The sequence below is a fragment of the Oryctolagus cuniculus genome, chromosome 2, assembly GCF_964237555.1.
Source record: "Oryctolagus cuniculus chromosome 2, mOryCun1.1, whole genome shotgun sequence".
NCBI lineage: Eukaryota > Metazoa > Chordata > Mammalia > Lagomorpha > Leporidae > Oryctolagus > Oryctolagus cuniculus.
The window spans coordinates 61,616,052-61,643,650 of NC_091433.1; positions in this window are offsets into that span (position 1 = coordinate 61,616,052).

The window sequence follows — 27,599 nt, forward strand, 5'->3', positions numbered from 1 at the left end:
TCCCTGGAGATTTGGTTTGATTCAAATTCAGTTTGCTAATGATGCCTCAGGGTGAGGTTTTCTCCTTCAGTGTCAGAGCCATCAGAAACATTAAAAAGAAACATTTAAAAACTTAATGATTCTTCTTTAAGCTCTAGGTTCAAGTAATAAAGTATTCCTTATTTTTAAGCACATCACATTTTAGTATTTCTTTGAAGACTTTAAAATTTTGGTATCATTTTAAATGTTCAGTTAATTAAACAAATTTTATATTTCTGAATTGCTCTCACAGTTCAGATTGCTATTTAAAGTACTAGAGTATCCTAAGTCAACAAACAAAACCTTCTTGGGCAGGAATATCTATTTTAAATGATTGCATGTCAAAGATGCATTTAACTTTTCAAAGAGGAAAAGAGCAAGATGATGTTATTTTTAAAAAAGTATAGGTGGCATAAAAGTATAAGTAATCATGGAAAGGAACAAAATAAGTAAGGAGGTGAAATCACATACAAGTCTGATTAATGTACTGTAGGAAAATACAGTTATAACCCTGTTAGGATATTTGTCTTGGACAGGAACCATTTGCATGTGTGTAAGATAAAATTTACTTATGTTGCTGTCATAGTTATCTGCTTTTGTTAAGCTAACTGCTACCCTTGCAGAGCTGTAAAAGGCTTGATTCAAGTCTGAGGAAGGACCAGTTGGTTAAGAAAGGCCATGCTCTGAAGGTGAATACCACAAGCATGTCATTTCTCTTTATCTCTAATTAACACTAGATAGTTTGCTTAAATTAGAAGTTTATTCTGCTATAAATGTTTGTGTAATACAAATTAGTTTATAACATTCTTAAGTAGGGGATGTGTCAGCTTAACATAAGAGTTGCATTAATTCAGCTGCAAAGTTTTCCAACTTGTTTATTTTTGCACTAAATTAAAGCAATTGGACATAAACTACAAATAAAGTAAGCTCAATGCAGCAAACTGGAAAGAAATACAGTGTTAAGTATAATGCCCACTTCAGTCTGTTCAGCTACACGATTCTCCTGCCTCCTCCTCTCCCTGCCACTCTGGTCCTACCCTTCATTTTCGTCCCACCCTTCATTCCTCTAAAGCTCCCTCTCTCTCTTTCTTTTTTTTTTTTTTTTTTTTTTTTTTTTTTGGCTAGTCAGAGAGAGAGTGACAGAGAGAAAGGTCTTTCTTCCATTGGTTTACTCTCCTAATGGCCGCTAAGGCCACTGCTGCACCGATCAGAAGCCAGGAGCCTGATACTTCCTCCTGGTCGCCCATGCGGGTTTAAGGACCCAAGCACCTGGGCCATCCTCAGTTGCCCTCCCTGGCCACAGCAGAGAGCTGGACTGGAAGAGGAGCAACCGGGACTAGTACCCGGCGCCCCAACCGGGACTAGAACCCTGGGTGCTGGCACCGCAGGTGGAGGATTAGCCAAGTGAGCCACAGCGCTGGCCTCTTTCTCTTCCTTTTTTCCTCCCTTTCTCTCTCTCTCTCCCTTTCAGTGTACCAAAAATGTACTTTCATTAGAATAAACCCACACGTTTTGACATTTTTGACTTCTAATCATTTATATTTAAGGTATCTAACCCATTGCTTATTTTTTAAATTGTATGTTCTTCATTCCTTTTTCCTGAGTTCGTTTTAATTATGGCATTTTGTATCCATGGCTGGAATGCCACCATAATACTTCAATATTTTATTATGTTGTCTGTTTGTTCAATGTTTACACTGTGTGGATTTGTATTATTATGGTCTAGCTTCCCTAGAAGTTAACAACACTTCAGCCTATCAGAGCCTCCAGGTCCAGGTGCATTGTCATATGTTCTATCATTACATTTTTACCTACACGTTAAAAATCAGAAAGTATCATTTATAGTCACTTTAAACAATTGTCTTTAAAAAAAAAACAGAATGTGAGAAAATATTTGACAATTGTTTATGTACTTGATTTTTTAATATTTTCTTCTTATTGTATAGATCCCATTTTCCATCTGGTATCACTTTCCTTCAGCTGAAAGAACTTTAGGATTTCTTGTATGTTAGGTCAGGCTGACAAACAGAACACACAGACCTATCTTAAATCTATTGTGTTTGGGGCATAGCGAACCAGGTAAACAGCTGCCTATGATACCAGCATCCAATTATGGATGCTGTTTCTTGTCCTGGCTGCTCCACTCCCAATCCAGCTGCCTGCTGATGCACCTGGGAAAGCAGTGGAAGATAGCCTAAGTGTCTGATTCCTGCTACCCTCCTGGGAGACCCGAATGAAGTTCCTAGCTCCTGGCTCCTGGCTTTGATCTGGCCCAGCCCTGGCAGTTGTGGCCATCTGGAGAGTGAACTACAGGATGGAAGATATCTCTCTTTCTCTCTCTCACTCTCTCTCTCTCCACTTCTCTGCGTAATTCTGAGTTTCAAATAAATAAATAAATCTTCAAAATTAAATTTTAAAAATCCATTGGGTGTGCCTTATTCTTTATTTTGTTTCCATTTCTGAATTTGTTGATTGTATAATTCCAAGTTGACAGGATTTTTACTCAGCATTTTAAAACATTATTATGTTGGAGAGTTGCAGGAATTTCTCTTTACTGCTTACTGTTAATAGCATATTGTACATATGTGTGTATCTGCTTTCTTAGCTGCTTTAACACTTGCTGTTAACAAGTTGATTATACTGTAATAATATATATTTATTTGATTTTGTATTACTTGCAGTTTACACCATTTCTTGGATTTCTAGGTGTATGGTTTTCATCAATTGCAATATTTTCAAATATGACTTCTTCACATATGGCTCTGTCCCTTGCTCTTTCCTAAGACTTCAATTATGTGGGTAGGATTGTCCCACAAGTCGCAGAAGTCCTCTTCTTTTTCATCCTTTCACTTTTTTCTCTCCTTGTCCTGCATTTTATATATTTTCTAGTGCATTTATAGGAATCATTCAACAGTTATTTCATCGTTAGAGTCTAATCTGCTGTTATTCCCATTTAGAGGAATATCACAATGTAAATTCTATTTCATCTCTCTTTTAGGGTCCTTGTCTGCTGTTTTCATCAGTCCTATCATTTATGTTAATTTTCATTGTGAGATTTTTCTTCTCCTGCAGAGAGAGATTTTTTTGCTTGTGTTTGTTTTCATTTTCATTTTTTTTTTATTTTAGGTAAACCAATTTCATGTAATTCATACATAAAGATTTAGGAACATAGTGCAAATATTCTGTAGTCATTACAATGTGACTCACATATTCAGTCGATTCTCATGCTGTTCAAACCCTGAAGTTCCATATTAGCTTAAAAGCATTCTTTTTATAAGCTATTCTGCTTTAACTTTGTGGAGTTTAATCTAGGGTACATGCATATTGGTATTTCATCAAAACTCAGATAGTTAATTTCAATTTTTCCCTCCTCTTTTTGCTTCCTCTAAACAATCCTCTGGGTCACAGCTACCTTAAAAGTAGTTTCTTCAACTCAGGGATGCTTACTGAACCCTCAAGCTCCCTTACCGCAGTCTACCAACTGTCATCCAGGCAGAAAGCCGGGTTATCACAGGGCTCCGATTTGTTTCCCCTCTCTCAAGGTCACAATGCTGCAATAACTTAAATTTCCTTCTATTTTGTCCAAAATATCCAGTTGTTTGTGGTGAGATGGAAATTCTAATAGGAGATACTCCTTCAAGGATTGTAGGACAAATCTGTAAAACTCCAGTCTAATTCAATTATGTTTGTGTAAATTATAGAACTCCACCATCTTTTTGAATGATGGTGTATTCTTAAACATAAAAGATTACATTACATATTAAATGTGACTTTCCTCATTTATTCATTGTCATACACTAGTATCCATTCAACGTTGCTAAATTAGGATTAATTTTAAATGTCAATAATTTTCCATGTTCTGACTTTTTGCAAGTTTAGATTTACTTAAGGAAATGCTTAATTCATTTTTTTCTTTGGGTAAAATTAAAGGTGTGGAAAATGAAGTGTGATTTTTTTCTTCTGTTGGAGAAAGGAATTCAGCTAATACAATTTTGTCAGTTTCCACTGAAATGACACATGTATTGATTTTATTTTCACTTATAGCTTTATTTATTTAAAAGGCAGAGAGAGTAAGACTGAAACAGAGAGAGAGATCCTATACACTGGTTTATTCCCCAAATGCCAACAACAGCCAGATTTGGGCCAGGACAAGAACTCAAATTACATTTCCCATGTGGTGTCATGTTGAGCCATCTCGTGCTGCCTCCCAGGATGGACACTGGAATCAAGATTGGAGAAGGGACTTGAATTCAGGCACTCCCATATCCAAGGCAGGCTTTCCAAACTGCTTCTTAACGGCTATACCAAATGATCACTTTCCAAATTTCTTTGAACTAGTCGTGTAGATATTCATTGTCTCTGACAATCTCAAATGATATTGCCAAGAGCACTGAATCTTTTTATTGCAGTGATCTGATCTAGAGATTCCTGACATTTTCAAAGGTGGCGAAGAGTATACCTGTGTGAAATAACTTTAAGGGTGGCTTAAAGGGTGACAGTATTGGACCCAGGAAGCAGAGAAGAAAAATCTAATAGTATCATTTATTCTGTTCCTATAAATGTAAGCAAGCCAGTTAGAACCACAGGGTACAGTATATAGACAAAACAATAGGAAGTGGACAATTTTAGGGGTTTTTATCCCTTTGAAATGTCTCTAGTTTTGAATTGAGGCTGTTATTTATCACAAGGTACAATACATGTGGCTCACCTTTCTAAGTAAAACTCTGATTTTATGGGACCAGAATGGGAATTTTGGAATTTTTTTCACTAAAAATCCATAAGAAAAAAAAAAAAAGCTGCAAGCTGAGATCATTCCTGCTATTCTAATTACAACATTAGGAACCAATAATCACAATAGTTTATCATATTATGGGTGGGGCAGATGTGCTAATACAGTCCTAAAAAAGACACACTTTTGTTTTTAATTCTTTCTTCATGAAAGTGGTAAGGAGGGGTAGCTCCAGGTGTGCGACAGATTACTGGAAGACAAGTCCCTTTTTATGTATTCTACCTAAGTTGACACTGCATTCTCTATAGATTGCTTTTAGTTACTGGTTCAGACATGGCAGTCTCCGACAGCAAAAAGGATGAAAGAGCAGAATCTGAAAAGAAAACAACTGTGATGGTCATACTCATTCTGCAGTTTCCTTTGTTGTACTCATAGCACATACTGCTCAAAACACAATCAGAACTATGTCCAATTGTTGGAGAAATAGGACCACAGGCACATGTTGAAAAATTATGCAAAAATAATGGGAAATAATATTAGATGGAAAAAGTGTGATTCAGCTCCTTGTTCTTATTAGTATTTTGAAATTACAAATGTTTCTTTGTATCATTATAAACCACACATATCAGTTGTAACCATTAAAAATGTATTAGTTGTCTTGTCTTCCACGAATTCTCTTTTTAGTCAGTGATGTTTTTTGACATATCACTCTGCCTGAATGTTTAAATTTTTTTTTGACAGGCAGAATGCACAGTGAAAGAGAGAGACAGAGAGATAGGTCTTCCTTTTCCGTTGGTTCACCCCGCAATGGCCGCTGCGGCCGGAGTGCTTCAGCCAGCGCACTGCGCTGATCCAAGGCCAGGAGCCAGGTGCATCTCCTGGTCTCCCATGGGGTGCAGGACCCAAGCACTTGGGCCATCCTCCACTTCACTCCCGGGCCACAGCAGAGAGCTGGCCTGGAAGAGGGGCAACCGGGACAGAATCCGTCGCACCGACCAGGACTAGAACCCGGTGTGCCAGCGCCGCAGGCAGAGGATTAGCCTATTGAGCCGCAGCGCTGGCTGATTTTTTTTTTTAAGATTTATTTATTTATTTTAAAGTCAGAATTACAGAGAGAGAGAGAAGGAGAGAGAGAATCTTCCATCCACTGTTTCACTCCCCAAATGACTTCAAACAACCAGAGCTGGGCCAGGCCGAAGCCAGGAGCCAGGAGTTTTTTCCACATCTCTTTCAAGAACTCAGGATCCAAGCTCTTGGAATATCTTCTACTGTTTTCCCAGGCACATTGGCAGGGAGCTGGATTGGAAGTAGAGCAGTCAGGACAAGTACTGGCACCCAAATGGGATGTCAGCTTCTCTGGGGAAGGCTTGGCCCGCTACACCACAATGCTGGTTCCTAAATGCTTCTTCTAACAAGAGAAAAGGTATGTTGCTGGCAGGAGAGAGGTGAAGTGGATAACAGGTTACAAAAGCCAACTAATCCTGGTACTGTGGTATATACAAGAGGCCTCGAAAGAGTTCATGGAAATGCATATTATGAAAAAAATGCATAGATTTTTTTTAAAAAATCACCAAAACAAACTTACTTTTTATTTTGTTTTCCATGGAGTTTTTGGATCACCCTCATATGCAGACTCCTTAGACCATTTTTGAAACTGGCTGATATGTCCACAATCTTCTTCATCATATTTCCTCCTAGAATCCGTTTTCATTTCCTTTGTTTCCAAAACATAGAGGAATTCTCAAAGACGGTTCCCAGCATGATTTTCTAAAAGTTCAAAACCACAATAATCATGTTCTTGAGGTCATCTTACAGCACAAGATCGCGCGTGCTGAGTCCGATTTCTTCAACCAGCTGTATTTGATACATGTGATTCATTGGAGCTGATATTTGTTGAGTAACAGCTATTGAGAGGTACTCTTAATTTTTTCATAGTGTATAAATTTACTTAACACTCATGATAAAATAGTGAAGTCTTATCATCATCTTAATTTCACAATTAGAGAAAAATTCATAATCTCTCCAAGTTTGAAACAAATATTGACGTAAGAATTTCAATTCCTGTATGATTCTAAACCCCAAATTCTTCTCTACTGTAGAATAAGGCAATTTTAGAGCCTGTACAATGTCATACGCAAATCATGCAAATAATATGAACTGAATAAATATTGAGTTATAATTCCTAAAATCAAATAGGCTATTAATTAATATAGTTTAAGTTTTATGATTAATATGCACTCCATTATGCATTTTTAATCGGATTAATAAAATGTTTTTATCTGCTCACAAAAATGAAAGGAACATAATAATTGTGTTAAGAATGACATAATTTTATTTTAATAATATCTCAATCTGATAGGGTATGATTAGATGAATAGCACCAGTTACTTAAGACCTTCTAAAATTCCTTGTCTAACATTTTTTAAAAATGTATTTATTTATTTTAAAGTCAGAGTTAAAGAGAGAAAGAGAGAGAGAGAGAGAGAGAGAGAAAGAGATTCCATCCACTGGTTCACTTCCAATAGCCGCAACTGCCGGAGTTAGACCGAGCAGAAGCCAGGAGCCAGGAGCTTCATTCAAGTCTCCCACATGGCTGCAGGAACCCAAACACTTGGGCCATCTTCCATTGATTTTCCTAGGCCATTAGAAAGGAACCAGATTGAAAGTGGAGCAGCTGGGACACCAATGGGTGCTCATTTGAGATGCTGGAGTCGCAGGCAGCCACTTTACCCACTTTGTCACAGTGCAGGCACCCGTACAGTGTCTAATGTTAACCAACTTCAGTAATGTGCTATAGATTCTAGAATTCCTCTCAGAATTCTATCATTGGACTGCTTGCCTTCCTACATCTTAAGGGAAAGTTGCTTAACCTTCTTTCAGTTCCCACTTCTGCAAAAGGAAGATTAATAATTCTTCCATAAGTCAGGAAGCAACTCACAAATAAATAAAAGATTCCTCACACTCATAGAATTCTAGAGGTCTACTTGACCTCAAGAGCACAACCATCCTCCTGGGAATCGTGTTTCTTATAGATAAATATTTTTCAGTGTTTTTCTGTGTAGCTTCCTATAACATTTAAAAATTGCATTGAGGAATCAGAAAATCTTGACCCTAAACTGTTTGGAGATCTTTTTTTTATTAAATACCCCAGTTCTGATTCAATATTTATCTGTGACTTACACTGACTTATTTTTGCCCTCTCTAATCCAACATTCAATCTTTAGTTTTGGCCTTAATATCCCAGTGATTTTTCATAATCTTCTTTGTCGCTGCACTTCTCCCCACCTTGAAAACTTTCCTGTCAAGCTCTTTATCAAGATTAAATGTATTTAGCTGTATTTATCTCTCTGTTCTTTACTTTGAAATACTTTTATAGTATCTTCAAATTTACTTTCTCTGTCCTCTATTTGCTTTATCTTATGCGAATGAGATTTTTTACTGTCGATTCTCTCCGACTTCTGTATTTCTTCGTTTCTCACATGTAGAATACTATTCTTTATGACCTAAACTTGAATGCTGACCCCTTGGTTTGTGAGCATACGTCAAATCCTATGGATTTTATTTTTACATATTTGGGATTTATTAATTACGGACTATAGAAACTTCAACTCTTTTACTCTTTACTCCATCCCTCAAAAGGCAACTGATTTATCCTAAACATAATTTGGTGCTTTTTTTGAATTCTTGTAATTATTGGGAATGATAACACGGGATAAAAGTTTGTAGAGTTAAAGAATGTGGAAAACACGAAAAAATAATGGATTTTATGGCCTGCAAAATTGATAGAAGATGAATATAAATAGTAAGACTAAATGGGTATAAAATGTTGAGCTAGATGTCTTGAAAATTAATTGCATCTTTAATCAGAATTTTGAATTCAAGAGTCACAAGTAGTTACACATTTTTTGAACTAAACAACACAAATTTATTTCCCACAAGTCTGGAGGCTGGAAATTCCAAAACTAGGCTATGGCCAATTGATTCCTGTTGAGGTCCCTCTTTCTGAATTACAGAGCACATTCTGTTTTACTGCTTCTGGGGTTTCTTCTGTGTGTTGAGGTGGAGACAGGGATAGTCTTCTTATAAAGCCACCAGTCCAGTTGCTTAAGATGCCACATTTATGACCTCACTTAATTTTAATCACCTCCTAAAGCCCCATCTATAAAGACAGTAATATTTGGAGTTAGGTTTTCCTTATATGAATTTAGCAGGCATGCAATTCAGTCCATAGCATTTGAACACCTAGATTCATAGCAGTGTTATTTCCTATAGCTAAAATGTAGGAGCAATAGAATGTCTATTGCTAGATGAATGGGTAAAAAATTTGCCTCTACATAAAATGATATATTATTCATTCTTTTATTTTTTCTTAATATAAAGAGAACAGATTTTGTGTATTTCATAGATACACTTCTAAGAATATAAAAATACTTCCCTTCATTTTTCCTCCTTATCTTAACTATTGTGACTTGAGCTGCTATAAGCATGGGGGTGCAGATAACTCTTTCAAATGCGGATTTCATTTCTTTTGGGTAAATTTCCAGTAAATAAATACCTGGGTAATATGATAGATCAATTTTCTGATTTCTGAGTAATCTCCATACTGTCTTCCATAATGACTGTACTAGTTACATTCCCACCAGCAGGGTACCTTTTTTTTTTTTTTTTTTTTTTTTCTCCCACTCATTGCCAACATTTGTTAATTTGGGATTTTTGGATGATAGCCATTGTAACTAGGGGTGACATGAAAACTGATTGTGGTTTTTAGTAAACATTTATGACTCTAGAGTCTTAGACTGATTTTAGAGTTGGAAATTAAGACCTATATATTTTACGAAGATATGAGAATTGAAACTGCATAAATAAATGACATTTTAAAAAAAGAATTTTACTTGGGGCAGGCGCCGTGGCGCACTAGGTTAATCCTCTGCCTGCAGTGCCGGCATCTCATATGGGCTCTGGCTTCTAGTCCTGGTTGCTCCTCTTCCAGTCCAGCTCTCTGCTGTGGCCCGGGAGGGCAGTGGAGGATGGCCCAAGTGCTTGGGCCTCTGTACCCCCATAGGAGACCAGGAAGAGGCTCCTGGCTCCTGGCTTCAGATCCGCACAGCTCCAGCCATAGCGGCCATTTGGGAAGTGAACCAACAGAAGGAAGACCTTTTTCTCTGTCTCTCTCTCACATTGTCTGTAACTCTACCTGTCAAATAAATAAATAAAAATCTTTAAAAAAAAATCTTACTCTAAAAGAATCAGCAAATTGAAGGTAGTTATGAAAACAATGCTGAATTTGGTACTATGAAGAAAAGTGTTAGAAAGTGCTAGAGACTGTTAAGGAACAGTTTTTTTTTTTTTTTTTTCCATACTACTTGTTGAACTCTTAGTATAGAGTTCATCTAATGTGTATAAAGTTAATTGAAAATAGATCTTAGCAAAAAATAAGAATGGGAATAGGAGAGGGAAGAGAAGGAAGGGTGGGAGTGTGGGTGGAAGGTAGGGCAGAAGGAAAGAATCACTATATTTCTAAAGTTGTATATATTAAATGCATGAAGTTTGTATACCTTAAATAAGTTTCTAGGTATAAATAAATAAATACATTTTCAAAGAAATAAAAGGAGACTATAATATCATGTAAGCAAATGAAATATTCAATTCAAATGACTTTCAAAAATACAGTCTGTATGCTTATTTGTACCTAGAATTCAAAAAATATTTCATAGAGTGAAACTTGTCAATCAATCTGTTTCCTTTACATTGTATTTAACTTCCTGTCTAATTGTAAATAGAGAAGCAATATTGTTCCTGTCAGTTAGTGATTGTATCAACCTTCTCATCCTCTATGAGAGATACCTTGGGAAATGAATGCATTTTATTTGCTTGTGGTTTTATTTATTTAATTGAAGGTCATAGTTACAGATAGAGAGAGGGAGAGACACAGAGGTCTTCCATCCACTGGTTCACTGCCCATGTAGGCGCAACAGCTAGGGTTGAGCCAGGATGAAGCCAGGAGCCAGGAGCTCATCCAGGTCTCCCAATTGGGTGGTGGGGGCCCAACACTCGGGACCATCTTCTGCTGCTTTTCTCATATCATTAGCAGGAAGCTAGATGGGAGGTAGAGCAGCAAAATATGACTTGCTGTCCTTATATGACGCCAATGTCACAAGTGGCTACTTTACCCACTATGCCACAATGCTGACCCACACCAAACATTGAATGTTTTCAAGTCCTGATACCCTCTGATTAGTGACACCCACCTCATGGCATGTAAAACATGGTAATGGTTACAGTCCACTAATACTAGGACATACTAAGATACTAAGTGTTTATATCTAACTATTCCTTCTCTGTTTTTAAAATAGAAGTTGGCCTTGCAGTTATCAATTTATTGCCTCTCAACTATTAAGTAACTCTTTTTGTTTACTTTATAAAATGGATATAGGTCATTGAAATATAGTTACTCTTTCATAGCTGTGAAGCTTTCTTTGTGGAGATACAGGAGACAGTGTAGGAACAATGGTTTTTCTCCCCATTACGGTATGCTTCTTGAAAGGTTTCTGCAATGCATATGTCTTGTATGGAGCTCATTTCCTGTAATATTATTAGTTTATACAGTATGAAGTTCTTACGAGGTGGGATACATCGCCAGGATCAGGATCCTGCAGAAAGAGCAGCCATCAGCTTTCCTGATCAACCTTGGACAATTTTACGTCAGAGAGCCTAAAGTGAGTTACTTCCCTATGCACAACTCTTCTTGGTCTAAATAGTAAATTTCCAGCATGTTTCATCAGCTCCCCCCCCCCCCCCCAGCAAATTCTCTGCTAAGGGAGACATGATTGTGCTCTCTATCAAGGAATGTATCTCAAGCCAGAATGGTGATGCATGTGGAGATTTTCCTTGGATATCATATTAACTCTAGGGTTAATGGCTGCCCTTTACGTCTGCTATTCCATTTAGAGTTCACTCTATTTCTTATTGGCCAATCTCCTACTATTCTAATTTGGTTAAATGTAATGAGTCTGGGGGCCAGCGCCGTGGCTCACTTGGTTAATTCTCCACTTGCAGTGTCGGCATCCCAGTTCTAGTCCCGGTTGCTACTCATCCAGTCCAGCTCTCTGCTGTGGCCTGGGATAGCAGTAGAAGATGGACCAAGTCCTTGGGCCCCTGCACCCACGTGAGAGACCAGAGGAAGTTTCTGGCTCCTGGATTCAGATCAGCACAGCTCCGGCTGTTGTGGTCATTTGGGGAGTGAACCAATGGAAGGAAGATCTCTCTCTCTGTCTCTTCCTCTCACTGTCTGTAACTCTGCCTCTCAAATAAATAAATAAAAATCTTTTTAAAACTGTAATGAGTCTGTATTAGATTTTCCTTATTAAAATTAGTGAATGGTGTCTTTTTCCTGTTTGGACCCAGAATGATATATTGAAAAAATGATTCTAGAATCAAATTTAGGGGACTCCATGATATTTTGCTACAAAATGGAGTTTATATACTTAGCTATATTAAATAGTATAGCCTCTTTAAATCTGTATCCAATATGGCTTCTAGACCAGAACATGAAAGGTAAAATAATAATACAACCTCTGGAAAAAATTGTCAGGGAACAGATATATTGCTATCTTAGAAAAGAAAAAGACATTTTATTACATTTAAATTAAGAAATTTCATTTCACAGACAGTGTTAAATGATTGAAAATACAAGTTGACTTATATTCAGTAAGTAAAATCAACTCAAACCGATCAATAAAAACCTAATAGCACAACAGAAAAATTAGCATAATACTTGATCAGCATTTTTTAAAGAAAGAAAATTCTATAAGTAGCCAGTCAATAGCTAATAAATACTTGAAATATATTCAATAATAATAATTGAAGAAATATCAATTATTATATTCAAATTGTGGTAACACTACACCTGCCAAAATAGCTAAACTGAATAAATTTTTAAAAAGAGCAATTCTATATCAAATACATGAATAAGGGGGTGGAGAACTAGAATATCCATAAACAGTAGGAGCTCTAATTGACAAGACTTTGGTATACACTTTGACAAACCTAGTAAGAAAAACTAATTAAATGTGTATAAACATAGCTTAGCACTCAATATACCTGTTTATCAGAAATGTGGCAAAAATAATCATAGCAGCATTGAATATAGTAGTCTAAATTTTGAAACATCACTTCTGTTCATTAATAATGAAGTGTAAGAAATGTAGAACATTTAAACACCAAAATACTATATAGAAATGAGAAATATCAATTTATTCTAAAGCAAGAAGCCACACAAAGCAAATACTTAGAAATCATCCTCTGGGGCCAGCACTATGACATAGCGGGTAAAGCCACCGCCTGCAGTGCCAGCATCTCATAGGAGCAATGATTCAAGTCCTGGCTGCTCCTCTTCTGATCCAGCTCTCTGCTATGGCCTGAGATAGCAGTAGAAGATGGCCTAAGTCCTTGGGCCTCTGCACTCACGTAGGAGACCTGGAAGGAGCTCCTGGCTCCTGGCTTCAGATCGGGGCAGCTCCAGCCGTTGCGGCCAGTTGGAGAGTGAACCAGTGGTTGGAAGACTTTCTCTCTCTCTCTCTCTCTGCCTCTCCTCTCTCTCTGTGTAACTCTGACTTTCAAATAAATAGATAAATCTTTAAAAAAAAAAAAAATCATCCTTGCTGAAGAAGAGCCAACTTTTGTAGGAGAAAATATCCGAGAGGAGGCAGTGTGCTATGATTTAGATGTAGTTTGAACCTAAATGTTCATGTGTTGAAGATTGCTATTCCACATGGCAATGTAGACATGATGTATTTTTAAGCAACATGGCCCAGTGGGTGTTTGTCAGGTCAGAAAAGACATGCTTGCGGCCGGCACCGTAGCTCAAAAGGCTAATCCTCTGCCAGCAGAGCCGGCACACCGGGTTCTAGTCCTGGTCGGGGCACCGGATTCTGTCCCGGTTGCCCCTCTTCCAGGCCAGCTCTCTGCTGTGGCCAGGGAGTGCAGTAGAGGATGGCCCAAGTGCTTGGGCCCTGCACCCCATGGGAGACCAGGAGAAGCACTTGGCTCCTGGCTTCGGATCAGCGCGATCACCAGCTGCAGCGCGCCTGCTGCGGTGGCCATTGGAGGGTTCCTGAACCAACGGCAAAAGGAAGACATCTCTCTCTCTCTCTCTCTCTCTCTCTCCCCCTCACTGTCCACTCTGCCTGTCAAAAAAAAAAAAAAAAAAAAAAAAGACATGCTTGCAGGAAGGGCTGTGGGAGTCCAATCTCTGACTTCCTGTCTGGCAATGTGATCTCTCACTGCTACCTGTGTCTTCCTGTTACAATGCCATCTGATGGCCAGCGCTGCAGCTCACTAGGCTAATCCTCCACCTTGCGGCACCGGCACACCGGGTTCTAGTCCCGGTCAGGGCGCCGGATTCTGTCCCGGTTGCCCCTCTTCCAGTCCAGCTCTCTGCTGTGGCCAGGGAGTGCAGTGGAGGATGGCTCAAGTCCTTGGACCCTACACCCCATGGGAGACCAGGATAAGTACCTGGCTCCTGCCATCGATCAGCGCGGTGCCTGGCTGCGGCGGCCATTGGAGGGTGAACCAACGGCAAAAGGAAGACCTTTCTCTATGTCTCTCTCTCTCTCACTGTCCACTCTGCCTGTCAAAAATAAATAAATAAATAAATGCCATCTGATATAGGCCCTCACTAGAACCAATACGGTTGCCAAAACAGTGAACTTCTTTTCTTTATAAAGTTAACCAGCTACATGTATTTTGTCACAGTAATGAAAGTGGACTAATGAAAGGGTAGATTTTGGAGATGATAGCAATCTGGAGCTAGAATGTCATGTGTGCTCACATTTTGAAATTCATTGAGATAAAGAGAAATGATTTGTGTACTTTTCTGGATTTTTTTTAAAGATTTATTTATTTATTTGAAAGAGTTACAGAGACAGAGACAGAGACAGAGGGAGATCTTCCATCCCCTGGTTCACTCCTCAAATGGCTACAATGTATCTCCCTTGTGGGTGGCAGGGGGCTCAATACTTAAGCCATCTTCTGTTGCTTTCCCAGGTGCACAAGCAGGGAGCTGGATGGGAAGTGGAACAGCTGGAACTTGAACTGGTGCTCATGTGATGCCAACATTGCAGGCAGTGGCTTAACAAGCTGCACCATAACGCTGACCCTTGGACATTTTTCTATATTTCTGGAAGTTAAAAATAAGCATAGAAGTGAGACGATTATTCCATGGAATGAGAAATATGCTCACACAAGTATGTATGATATCCCTATCCAGTTCTTCGAAGCACTAAAACACCTTAGTGTCATATTATTCACTGACTTATTAACTTTCAATTTCCTTTATTGATGTTACTTTCTAAAGAGGTCTTTAACTGCCATTAGTTGAATATTTTGTCCTATTTTTATTGGGCCCATAAGCTATCAGTTACCTGCTTTTCTCTTAAGCTTGCATTTTGTACAGATTTATGTGATAAATAACAAACAAAACTACACTATGTAGAGAAAATTTTATTATTCCCATGAAAAAATCCAGAAGGAGGTCATATGTAACAACTTGATAAATGTAGCAAAACAGCTCTTGTCCTATACATTTACTGTTTAAGTCAAGATGTTGGGGGCAAAGAAATAAAAACATGAATTAAAGTACAAGTGATAATAAGAGCTGACATAGTTGGCAGGCAAATCCTTTGATTCTGCACTCCTCAGTGTCCTTTTAGTTAGACCCTCAGGACCAATGGAGAGTTGAAATTCTAGGGTCTTGATTCTTCAGCGAAGTACATTTTACGGTGGGAGATGATGTGGTGCTCAACTGGTGGACTAATGTGTTGTTACAGTTGCTATGCTTGCTGTCTGAAGAATGACTCACTGCTACACCATTTATTATTTATGGATTACATAGTGGACCAGCAGAGAAAGGGAAAAAGAGAACTTGCAAACTAAAATCAATACAAATAATAGCCTTTCACAAGAGAAATCTCAGGGGCTTAAATAGCTCTCTCTTGTCTTTCCTCCAGCCATCCTTTTCTCTCTCCTGTTTTCTCTTCCTGTTTGCTCTAAAAATATTTTTCAGTCCAAGAGTGCCTCACTATAACTCCATTCTGTTCTTTGTTCCTAATAATCTTTAGGAAAATTTTTGCCATTATTTTCCTAAGGATACATTCTAAGTTCAAAATGAAAGCAAGAATACTCTGATGAATTCTGTGCTTCACTATAATTTTCAGAAACTAATGGTGGGCAGTACACTCCTTTACATATCATGAAAACAGTAAATTTAAGGAGTAATCAGATCTGCTAAGTCTGTATTTTACTCTTCCTAATATTCTTGTGAGATATTTTTCCCTTCCAACAAATTTTAGCAGACGTCAGTTTATACAATGATGTGAAATAAAGCTATAGAATGTATCTCTATCACATATGTAATATATATGTATAATTTTATTCAGAATTTCTATGTATAATCATAAGGGTCTTTATTTTTCTGGTTAGTACTAGGCAGATTATGTTGTCACATCACTACAAATAGTAAATGTATCATTAACAGGTTTTTCTAAAAAATATGAGCAAATAGGAAACATTATTTTTGAAACACTGCAAATGCACTTTTTTGAAGTTTTCCCAATGTTTTACTTCAATTCACTAAACTTTAGTGATAACTTAAGTAGGTGAACAAAACAGAGTTTATGGAACTAATAACTTATATCTTGAGGAAACTATGTGGTGTCCAAAATTTAAAAAAATAAACTTTCTATGTTACATACTTATTTGTTGGTAGTCACTTCTATCAAAGTCTACATAAAAATAAAACTTTCTTTCAATATATTTTTGAAACTAGAATCTAAATTTGCGTTATTATAGCTATATTCTTTATTTAGCTTTGTTTATAATCATTTGAAACTAGAATCTTAGTTTTTGCACTTTTATAGCTATATTCTTTTTTTTTTTTTTTTTTGACAGGCAGATTTAGACAGAGAGAGAGAGAGACAGAGAGAAAGGTCTTCCTATCCATTGGTTCACCCCTCAAATGGCCGCTACAGCCAGTGGATTGCGTCCATCCAAAGCCAGGAGCTATAGCTATCTTCTTTATTTAGCTTTGTTTTTAATCAGATCATTTCTTGACTTAGTTTACTTCATTGTTCAAAACCAGCAACCTGACAATATAGCAAAAATGAGTGTTTGACACTGAGTCAATTTATGAAGGATATTGTGAGCCATAGAAAGAATTTGGTTTTGATTCTGACCAAGGTAGGAATCCATCTGCCAATATCCACTGATGAAAAATGTGATAAGATTTATGTTTTAAAAGTGTTAGTGTAAACATTCACTGGACAAAGGGTTGAGATGACATGAGAGGATCTGAGGGAACTCCAGGAAACAATGGATTGGTTTGGAAGCAGCAGAGATGGTAAGTCATTTGCTTCTCAGTATATATTTGAGGATTTAGTGCCCCCAACAGGATTTCCTGATTGCTTGGACAAATAGTGTGGAAGAAAGTGAAGAGTGAGGAAAGCTAATATGACTGACCTGAGCATTCCAAAGGTAGAGTTGCTCTTAGCTTCAATGAAAAAGGCAAAGGAAAAGCAAATTTGCAGGGGAAAAAAAAATTGAGAGAGATGACAATAGGCCTTTTGAATGGTAATGTCAACCAGACAGTTAGGTGTAGGAATCCAGGGTACACAAAGAGGGCTGGGATTGATATAGAAATGTCTCAAAGGCATGCTATGGATTATACTTTTTGACTGAATGTTATAGTGAAAAAACAATCAGTTTGGGGAAAATTTTACTTTTCTTGTTTGTTTATCACATAAGAATGTATGCTTATGGAAAAAGAATGAAATGAGGTTTATAAAGAGTACTTTCTCAATATTCACATAGTGAACACATACAAGTACCAAGACCTTAAAATTTGGCAATTAAATATGTCTAAATTAGAAACAATACAAGCATGTTTATAACACTGTTTTCTAAACAGATTCTCAAGCTTTAACCTATTGATAGAAATAGCATTTTATGATTTTTCTCATTTGTTCCATCTGATATTTCCTAAAACAACTTTTTTTTTTTTTTTTTTTTTTTTTTTTACAGGCAGAGTGGACAGAGAGAGAGAGAGAGAGAGACAGAGAGAAAGGTCTTCCTTTTGCCGTTGGTTCACCCTCCAATGGCCACCGTGGCTGGTGCGCTGCGGCCAGCGCCATAGCAGAGAGCTGGCCTGGAAGAGGGGCAACCAGGACAGAATCTGGTGCCCCGACCGGGACTAGAACCCGGTGTGCTGGTGCTGCTGGTGGAGGATTAGCCTATTGAGCCTTGACGCCGGCCTCCTAAAACTTCTTTGCTACCTACATTTTTCTTCTTTTCTTTTCTCTAAATTTTTGTTCCTACAGAATTAAACCCTAGTTCAGATTATTGCGGATTATTCTGATTTGAATGCCACTTTACCTAAAATCTCCATTAAGATCAGTTGAGATGGCAAGGAAGAAGAAATACAAATCACATTACAAAGAACTCTATATCACAGTTTGCAGGATTTAATTTCATTGTTCTTAATGACTTTTAGAAATTCAACATGTATACTAGATAACATAGACCAGTACTTCATCATCATGTCAAAACTCCAAAATAATAATGGTTCTGCTTACATTAGCTTTATGCTGATTGCATGACACTTGATTATAAAACAGTTTGAACTCTTCAAACGGAAAGCTCCTTTATGGCCTGGGTACCCCATGTCAGGATGCTGGTTGGAGTCCTGGCTGCTGGGCTTCTGATCAAGCGCCACAGAAACAGGCCTGTGAAAGCAGCAGAAGATGGCCCAAGGATTTGGGCCCGTGACATCCACATGGGAGACATCGATGGAGTTCCAGGTTCCAGACTTTGGCCAGGCCCAGCTCTGGCCATTGTGACCATTTCTGTACTATCAGCAGATGGAACATTTCTGTTTCTCTTTCTCTGCTGTCTCTACCCCTCTCTCTCTCATTTTTTCAAGTAAATAAAATAAATATATAGAAAAAAGCTCTTACTGAATTCAACTAAGATTAGTACTTTTTAAATTAATGCATTGTGAAATCAAACAACAGCTGATTATTATACTTTTTGTTCGAGGTTACTTCAATCAAGAGTTTATCTGTAGTATCAAAAATTGATAGGTAAGAATTAATTTCTTTTTTTAAAGATTTTATTTATTTATTTGAGAGGTAGAGTTACAGACAGTGAGAGGGAGAGACAGAGAGAAAGCTCTTCCGTTCATTGGTTCACTCCCCAAATGGCCACAACAGTTGGATCTGCGCCAATCCGAAGCCAGGAGCCAAGTGCTTCTTCCTGGTCTCCCATGTGGGTGCAGGGACCTGAGGACTTGGCCCATCTTCTACTGCTATCCCAGGCCACAGCAGAGAGCTGTAATGGAAGAGGAGCAGCCGGGACTAGAAACAGCGCCCATATGGGATGCTGGCGCCACAGGAGGAAGATTAACCTACTGTGCCACAGCGCCGGCCCCCACGAATTAATTTCTGAGGATTTTCTTGTTTATTTTTCTGTGACATTTTTCTCTTTATTTCAGAACATTAGAACAAATCCTAGCTTCCCTGTTTTCAGAAAGATATCATAATTTTCTTATTGTTTAATGGTCATTTTGCATCGAAATTCTGTTTTAATAGGTGATTTTTTGGTATTAATACCTCTTGGTACACTGAGCAGTATTGTGCCATGATAAAAGGCATGTTCTTTGGGTTGACATTTCAGAAAAAGAGAGTGAAGAAATGAAGATATTATAACAAAAGGATTTCACAAGTGTTGCTACAAAAACCATGAAAAATACAGTGTCCTGAAAGCTCACAGACAGGAAGTTGACTGAGGATTAGGATACAGAAATGCTAACTATTTTGTATTCTTCTTCTATTTATTAACTCAGCCATGAAACTGTGGATTTTTGTTACTATTTAATATCTGATACATGCTTTTTATCACTGTTTGATAAATATTACAAAAATAATACTAACCAGTGATTCTACTAGCCCTTAAATTTTTGACACATAACATTTGGGGAAAAAAACTGTAGAAAACTCTGTTCTTGATAACAAAAACCAGAAGTATTTCATTTAAGCAATATCTTTAGTAAACACTAAAATCATAAATCTTCATGTTTTTAACAATTGCAATCATGTCAAATTTAACTGAGTTCAATCAATAAAGAAATACATTAATGATGAAGTAGCAAAGACCATATGGTAAATTCACTTAAACTAATTAATGGTATAATTGGAAATAAACATGTACATATCAGTATATTAAATATTGAGGGACATAGAGAAAAAGCACAGAACATCAAACATATTCTCCAGATGCACACAACATTATTAAAGATCTATAATATGTACACCTGGATTAATTAGATTAATGTAGCTTAGAATTTTGGAATGATTGGCATATTCTAAACTAATAATCACTACTTCTAATGCTGAAATCTTGGGCATGCTACTTGATTCCCTTGATCCTCAGAGCCTCACCTATATCAAGGTGGTGAAAACAAATAGATCAGTGGGTTACTCCAAGGATTAAATGAGATATAATGTAAGGGACCTTGTACAATTCCTGGCATATTTTAAATATCTTTAAAATGATGTGAAAATGATAGTTGATGTGAATCTATATTGGAACAACGAGTTGGTATCTAATATATGTGGATGCAATAATTATATTTAATAATATATAATGTATCTAATATATATGGAGATGCAATAATTTTAAATGAGAAGAATACAACTGTGTGCAGAATGATTCTTTATAGGATGATATATGAATTAGAAATAATTTTTCAAAATGAATGCAATTGTGATATTTATTTTATATTTTATTTTATCTTTATGCTCTATTTTATCAATATTTTATAATAATTATGAATTACCTTTTAAGCAAAATTAACTGTATAGTAAAGACATTAAATTCTAAGAGCAAGTAGCTGTAGAAAATTTATTATCAGATAATGCTACCTTCTCCTTCTCCACTATCCATAGTTACAGAAAACAGAGTACACATTGGGCATATATTTAAATTAACTCAGCATATAATAAGTATTTAATAAATGTTTGTTGAATTAATTAGAATTATCTCAGATATGAGCATTAGGTATGTAAATTCAATCTGAAACTAAGGATTATCAGTAAGGATTTGTGAAATCTTTCTAGACATAATAGAAGTGTCGCAAGACATTTCTGCATCCCTTTAGTAAATATTTTTAAGTAAAGAATAAATGAATCATAACCGATGTGAAGGGAGTTACAGAGATAATACATTTATAATAACCAGACCAATACTTGATACCTGGTCCCCATTAGCTAAATGGAGTCCCTTTGCTCCTCACCTCCCTCACCACAGTTCCATTTTTCTTCTCACTTCAAAATCAAGTAAGAAAATTTCTTTGAAAAGGCTGTTTAGGAAAGTTTTAACTCAGCAGGCTTGTACATTCTCAGATGTTCAGACTATCCCATGGTCTGCTCCTGGGAGAGGATCTGCGATCCCTGGAAGATTCCGTGTAATGCGTGTTCATGCCTGAAGCCTTGGGCTATCCTGGTAACAGTTGGATCTGATATTTTATGCTAACAATGTGATTTATGATAAATACCTATCTTTGCTCTAGGAGACTGAAATCTGAGGATGAGAGGTTATTCATAAAATGTGTGTATATGACTGATCCCCAGTAAAAACCCTAGATTTCAAGGCATGTGATAGCTTCCTTAGTTGGTAAAACGACACATTCTCTCGTTTTACTGCAGGGAGAATTAAGCATGTCTCTGTAACTCCTTGGGAGACAATACCTGGAAACAGGTGCCTAGCTTCAGCTAGTCTTCCACACCACATGTCTTTTTTGTCTGCTGATATCAATCATATCTTTTCACTGAATAAATGATAACCCTGGGAATAATAGCTCTTTCTAACTTCTAGGTCTTCTTCTACTGAATCAAGGAACATGAGGTTGCCCTTAGGTAATCCCACCTCAGGTGCAAAAATCTGACTCTAGGGATTTGTGAAGAATAAATAATATCAAATGTGAAATAAAGTTGACAGCAGTGACTATATTTTGTGATCCAGACTTCATTGTGTGCTATGGTGAAAACTCTATGAATTTACTGACATCCCAAAAGAAATTTACTTGAGAAGGACCATCTTAGAAGAAACATCTTATGAGGAATATATATAAATATACACACACACACACTGAATGGAGGAGCTATAGCAACAAATTTATTCACTAATAATAAATGTAGACATACAACTTGTATAATTCAACTTCCTCTTTTTTTTTAACTCTGAAAAGAACCTTTGAGATTCTTTACTAAACAGGACACAATTTGGTTTCTACTAGAATCTGTGCTCCCTGAATTGCAATTCTCAGACCCCAGGTAAGTGTCTTTTTGCCTAACAGATCATATGAATCCCTTTGGATAATGTGAATTAATGGAGTCATAATAGGAAGATCTTAGATAGTAAGATAAAATATTCAGAATTCATCTCAGAAAACATTTTTAACAAAGGAAAGTGCATGAAATTTTTAATTTTCACAAAATAAATTTTATAGAAATTTGCAAAATGAGTTAGGATGCAAGAAACATGATTTCATAATAACAGTATTGAAAAACAATAGGAAGACAGGAAAGCATTGGCCCTTACAAAGAAATATAATGAATTGGTAATTGATTTTCTTGACTTATTTTTATTTTTATTCCTTTTCCCAACCATTTAAAACAAGGATTCCCTCTTTCTTATCAATATAAAAGAGATCCTACAGATATAAAATTGGCATAACTTCCCTTAAGTTGGTTGTCAAGTCTCAGTGTTCGTCCTAATTTGCTCTTCATCAGCACTGGGCAGAGTGACCATTTCCTCTCTGAAACTTTCTGTATTAGTTTGCTGTAGTTGCTGTAACAGAATGCTAGAATCTCGGTGGCTTACAGAAGTCTATGTTGTCACAGTTATGTAAACTACAAGTCCAATATCAAGGTGCATACGTTATTGGTTTCTTCATAGTTTACAGCCTTCTGACTATGTCTTTTTTATGTCTCTCTCTCTCTCTCTCTCTCTCTCTCTCTCTGTGTGTGTGTGTGTGTGTGTGTGTGTTTGGTGGGGCAAGAGAATCTCTGGTTATTCTCCCTATTTATATTAGGATACTACTCTGTAAGAGAAGAGTCCACCTTTTGACCTTAATTAGCTCCAATTTTTTTTTCCCTCAAGACCCTGTCTCCAAATATAGCTACATTGGAGGTTAAGGCTCCTCAATATTTTTATATGTTCTATTTTAAAAAAAATTAATATTTTAAAGACAGAGAGGCAGAATTAAGAGTTCTCTTTCTTTGGTTCATTCCCAAGTACCTGAAGTGACCAGGGCTGGGCTGGGCCAAAACAGAGAGCTGGAGACTCATTCCAGGTTTCTCAGCTAATGACAAGAACCCAACTACTTAATGCCACCAATGCCTCCCAGGGTCTGTTGGGTAAGGATCAGGAGCAAGAAATTGAACTCGGATACTTTAATGTGGAAAATTAGAATCTTCTTGAAGAGGCATCATAACCACCCTAATAACTTAATTTTGAGGTTTCATAATTCAGTTCATAACACCATCATTTCTTCAAGTTTCTATAAGAACAGTTCCATTTGATTCTTCTTTCTTTCCCTTCAGACCATAGTAGGTAGGATTGACTTATGGGTAAGCAAACACTGAAGCTGCAAAAATCCTCCTACTTAAAAATTCCAGTGCTTCATTTAATTCTCTGTTGCTGTCATCCTAAACTTCTCAGTTTTTTAATTAACAAACTGTATTTCTATAGCTGTTTTAGATTCACAGCAAAATTGAATAGAAAGAAATTGTGCATATCTCCTCAATGACCACACATGCATAGCTTCCCTTAATATCAGCATCCTACACCAAGGTGGCAAACTTGTGACAATCAGTGAACCCACATTGACACTTTGCTATGATTTAGATATTGGTTTGGGTGTTCCCCCAAAGCCCATGTATTAAAGTCTTGATGCCCGCTGTCTTATATTAATGGTTAACTGAATGATGTCTTTTTAAAAAAATATTTATTTTCACATTGTTTGAAAGACAGAGATAGACACAGATGGACAGAAGGGAGAGCATTCATCTTCTGGTTCACTTCCTAAATGCTGACAATAGCTATGACCCAGTAAGAACAAAGCCAGGAGCCTGGACTCAATCCAGACCTCCAATATGGGTGACAGGCACTCAGGTATTGAAGTCATTATCTTCTACTTTCCAGGGTGCACTTTAGCAGGAAGCTGGATCACAAGTGGAGGAACCAAAACTCAAGTTAGGCAGTCCAATTTGAGATACATATATCCCAAATGATGCCTTAACCACTGTGCCAAATGTCAGTGCTTGGATTAATATTATTGGTTAATGGATTAAGGGTGGAGGTTTAATCCAGTTATGATGCCTGGATGTGGGGGCTTTGGAAAACTGATTAGACTGGAACAAGTTTTTAGGGTGAATCCTCTGTGATCCCCTCATGCTTTATAAGGAGAGACTTCATATACAGAGAAGATTTGTGAGTTCCCTGTTTCTCTGCACCCTGGTACCCCAGGTGCTCGTTCTTCCACACATGCCCAGTCATTGCTGTCATCACTGTCTGGCCAAAGCACTGAAGCCCACCTGGTCTTGTCTATGAACCTTTAAAAATGAGAGCCAAAATAAACTTCCTTCTTTTTTTAAGTAGCTCATCTTAGACTAAAAACTAACCAATGCACACATCATCACCCAAAGTCCATTGCTTACATTAAGATTCATCTTTGGTATTTACATTCTATGAAATTTGACAAATGTAATAACACATGTTTACCATTACAGTGTTATATAGAATAGTTTAACCCCCCCCCACTAAAAATTATCAGTGTTCTGCCTGTTTATCTCTGCTTCCCCTCAATCCCTGACAACTGTTGATCTTCTTTACTGGCTTGGTGCTGTTTGCCTTTTCTAGAGTGTCAAATATTTGGGTTCACACAGATTGACTTCTTCCCCTTAGTATTGTGCATTAGAAGTCCCTCCAGGCCTTTCCTAATCTTAATAGCTCATTTATTTTTGTGCTGAATAATACTGTATCATCTAGCTGTACCATTTTTTAAAACTATCCACTTATTTACCCATTTTTGAGCTCCCAAGTTTTGTCAATTACAAATAAAGCTTCTGCAAACATCCTTGTGAAGGTTTTTATATGGACATAAAATTTCAATTCATTTGAGTAAACATAAACATACAGTTTCTGGGTCGTGTGGTAAGAGTGTATTTACTTTTTTCAGAAATTGTAAAACTGTCTTTCATAGTGGATGTTCCGCTTTGCATTATAGAAAGTAGTGAATGAGAGTACCTGAAAGAGCTCCAAGTCTTTTCCATATTTAGTCCTTTCAATGTTTTTAAATTTTGACAATTCTAATAAGTGTATAATGGCATCTCCTTGTTATTTCACTTGGCAATTTCCTAAAACCAGATGATGATCTTCTGTTCATTCACATTGGGTTGTTCACTTTCTTATTGTTGAGTTTTAAGATTTATTGGTCATGGTGTATGACTGTTATAGATTATTGGGTTAAATTTGCTGGTATTTTATTAAAGATTTTCGCATCTATCTTCATGAAGGATTGGTCTGCAGTTTTATTTTCCTGCAATATTTCTGTCTGGTTTTAGTATTAGGGTAATATTGCCTCATAGCATGATGTTGAAGTAGTCTCTCTGTTTTTGTCTTTTGAAGAGACTGAAAGTTCAATAAAACTTCTTCCTTAAATGTATAACAGAAATCACAAACTCATCTAGTTCTGATGCTTTCTCTTTCAGTAATTTACTAATTAATGGTTCAGTTTCTCTAGTGTATTTATAGGCCTGCCCTGATTGTCTATTGTTTGTTGTATGAGTTTTGGCAAATTGTATCTTTCAAGAAATTGATTCCTTTGTACCTATAGTTAAGGTTATTCCTATATTTTCATTTATTGTCTGTTGGATCTGCAGTGATGCTATCATTTCTGATATCAGCACCAATGTCTCATTCTATGTTTCCTTTTCAACTTGGTTAGAAATTTATTGATTTTTAAAAAGAGTGAGCTTTTGATTATTGATTTTCTCCACTGCTTTCCTTTTTTAAGTTTTGTTGCTTACTCTTCCATTTTTGCTGCTTCTTGCCTTCAGCTTCCTTTGGATTAATTTTTCTTTTCTTTTGTCAATTATCTAACTGGAATATTAGATTATTGAGTTTATATGTTTATTCTTTCCTAACTTACACATTCAATGCCATAATTTCTCTCTAAGCACTAATTTCACTGCATATCATAAATCTGGATAAGTTGTATTTTCATTTGATTCATGTATCATTTAGGAGTACCTTGAGTAATATCCAAGTGCTTTCACATTTTCCAGTTGTCTTTCTGTAATAGATTCCTTCTTTAATTCCACTGTTTTCTTACATCAGACATTGTATTATTTTATAATTTAAATTTCTTAAGATTGTTGCCCCAAAATGTAGTTTCTCTCAATTGTTACATGTAACCATGAAAAGCATGTGCATTCTGGTAGCAGATAAAGTGGTGATTAGATGCGAAAGCTCTCCATTTAACTGGTGGCACTGCTGAATATAACCATGTTCTTATAGATTTTCTTCTATTGCTGATAGAATTATTTATAATCTACAACAATGGTGAATTCTTAATTTTTATTGATCTATCAATTTTTGCCTCATGTATTTCGAAGCTCTGCTTTTAGGCACATGCATTTAATGATTTTTGAATCTTATTTAATTAAACACTCCATCATCATGTATTGCCTCTCTTTATCCCTGATAAATTTCTGAAAATAATATAGGTACAATTTTCTTTTGATTAGTGTTAGCATGGTATATCTTTTCTCTATTCATTCACTTTTGTGTATTTGTCTATTCATATTTAAAGTACATTTCTTGTAAATAACATGGTTGAGTCTTTTATAAATAAACTCTGACAACATTCGTTTTTGTCATGTTTGCACTTATTATTAAAATAATTGCATTAATAATTGTCACTTCTTTCTATTTGTTGCTTTTGTTCTTTATTCCTGCTTTGTCTTCGACACAATTTCTGTCCCATGTGATTTTATCAAAATATTTATCTGAATATTTATCTGAGTACTTTATGATTCCATTTTCTCTCTTTGTTAACATATTAGGGATGATTTGAGGTTTTGTTATTTTATTTTACTTTATGGTTTAATTTTGTAATACCTAGACTTTGCAATATACATTTATGATTTATCTTTTTAAAATTTTATTATTTATTTGAGAGAGATTGACTGTCCATCTGTTGATTCATGCGGCAGATGGCCACAGCAGTCAGGTCTGGGCCAGGAGCCAGAAATTCTCTCCTGCTCTCCTACCCAAATACAGGGACCTTCTTCCTCTGCCTTCCCTGGTATGCTAGCAGGAAGCTAGATAGGAAGTGCAACAACAGGAACTCAAACTGACATTCCAATATGGGATGAGGGCATTGAAATGGCAGCTTAATCCACTGAACTACAATGAGGGCCCTGCATTGACAACTAACCTGGATCCACTATCAAATAACACCGTATGAGCCCCAGGTAGTACAAGTTTAAAAACAGTTCATGTTCTGATAATCCCAACATTATGACATATCTGATTTTGTTTCTGATGTTTATCAAGCATCTTCAAACCTGTTTTTTTTGTCTTGTAATTTTGTTGTTGTTGTTGAAAAATAGACATAATGTTCTATGTAAAAGAAACAGCTGGGGTTGAGTGTTTTCCTTCCTCTAAATACAGTGTCCTCTAATAGAATTCCTGCAAGTTAGACTCTGCTAAAATTGCTATAAAAGGTCACATAGCA